The following is a 1805-nucleotide window of genomic DNA, read 5'->3' on the forward strand; positions in this document are numbered from 1 at the left end:
CAGTGCGCCACCGGGCCGGCCCTTGCAAAAGTTCTAAATTATTGAATAGAGAGAGTGTTGGGAATTTTCCATATTTCATTTTTCTGTTTTCTTTTGCCTCTCACCAGCAGATAATTGAGTTATAGAATGGTCTGAGACCTTAAACAAAAAGTGCTCCTGTAGCTTCAGCCTGGAATCTCCCAATAGAGTTGATCTCAGAATACATGATGGGAGCCCTTTTCAAGGATGAGCACCCTATCGGACCACTTTTTGAGGGTTCATGATTTGCTTTATAATTGAATTACACTCTGCAGTGCATATTGTCATTTACTGCACTTTCTAAAACATTTGAGGTTAAATGAGGTAAGGTATAGATTTGTCCTTTGTTTCCATTCTATTGAGGTAGGTTGGAGAGAGTTAATATTTAATATGTTAGGACACACAATTTTTCTTATGTTTTTGTTAAGACATTGTATTCTTCCATGGTGAACAGTTATTGTCTTAGTCCTGTGAGTCACCGTAGAAGGCTGTTGCATTCTGTGACAGGGAATATAGTAGGGACAGAAAGTGAAAGCTAGGGTTGAGTAATAGGATGATAATGTGTTTTATTTTCTTTCTCAGTTTCCTTCTGTACTGAACAGTCATGGGCCATTCACTCTGTCTGGCCTGGATGGACCTTCCACTCCTGGCCCATTTTCCCCAGACCTACAGAAGACATAACGTATGCACTTGTGGTGTGAGAGGACTGAGGAACAGAGAGAGACATTCAACATGATTGCATTTGAAGTGAGCAATGGATAATTCTGCAATGCTGATAATAGACTATTGTAATTTTTGCCATTCCCCATTGAAATGCCTTTTTAGGATTCCCTTTGAATAGGACTCTAGTTGGATTGTGTATAAAAATGCCTTAATTGGAGTCTAATCTCCACCTCTCTCTTTTTCTTTTCTTTTTTATCTTTCTTTTTAAAAAATATTTTGAGCTTTGTGCTAAGGAAATTTTTGGTGGGGTTTAGCAGTTATGCTTTGCAAGAGCAATTAAGAACAAAGTTACTCCTTCTGGCTATTAGGACTCTTTGGCCACCAGAAAAATTATGCTTAGAGTCTATTATTTAAAGAAATATTGGTTAAATGAAATTGGCCATATCTTTAGAATTGATGTGCTCTGTTGAATGACTAAAAGTGAGCTGTTTATAAGCAGTGGAAGAAAAAGAATCATTCCAGTTCATACAAAGTAAGATTGGAGCAGTACTGTTGGGGAGATTCTGTTTTGCTGTGAACTGTAACATGTACACAACTCCACAAAAGGTGTCTTGTTTATATTTATTCAGGGTGGGTCTCTTAGCCATGTGTATTATCTTGTTTGAACATGTCAACAGGGCGTGGAGCTAGTTTATTTCAACATAGGAAGGTTTTTAACCCTGGGGTTTAAAACAGTTTTCAGAACGTCCAGTGAAAATATGGGACCCCACATGTAGCATAGAAATGTTGTCTGCTTCTAAGTGATATGTTACAGCCTCATGGAATATAGTATAGTAAATGATGACTTTTAGGAGGATGAACTTGGGTTTTGAAAATTTGAGGCATGTCTGAGTGAAATATTCAATTGAATAACTTAAAACAATATGTGGGGCTTTTCCTAGTTAGAAGATACCAGAGTCAAGGACACTTTATTTTTCTTGTTCATTTTACGTGACTTTCTACTCCATATCTATCATCTTTCCTTTTAAATTTAAGGTTGTTAGAGGTTGTGACAGTTTTTTTTTTTTCCTTTTTGTCTTTTTTCGTGACCGGCAACGGATCGCAACCCCCAGTGTCGCGCCCAT

The 1805-nt window shown here is 37.5% G+C and overlaps 1 pseudogene; it reads left to right on the forward strand.

Annotated features, from left to right (window-relative positions):
* The window catches only part of LOC103596934, a 2434-nt pseudogene extending 1323 nt beyond the window's left edge, over positions 1-1111 (forward strand).
* The last annotated feature ends 694 nt before the right edge of the window (positions 1112-1805 follow it).

Source organism: Galeopterus variegatus, unplaced genomic scaffold (genome assembly GCF_000696425.1).
Source record: "Galeopterus variegatus unplaced genomic scaffold, G_variegatus-3.0.2 Scaffold86, whole genome shotgun sequence".
Lineage (NCBI taxonomy): Eukaryota > Metazoa > Chordata > Mammalia > Dermoptera > Cynocephalidae > Galeopterus > Galeopterus variegatus.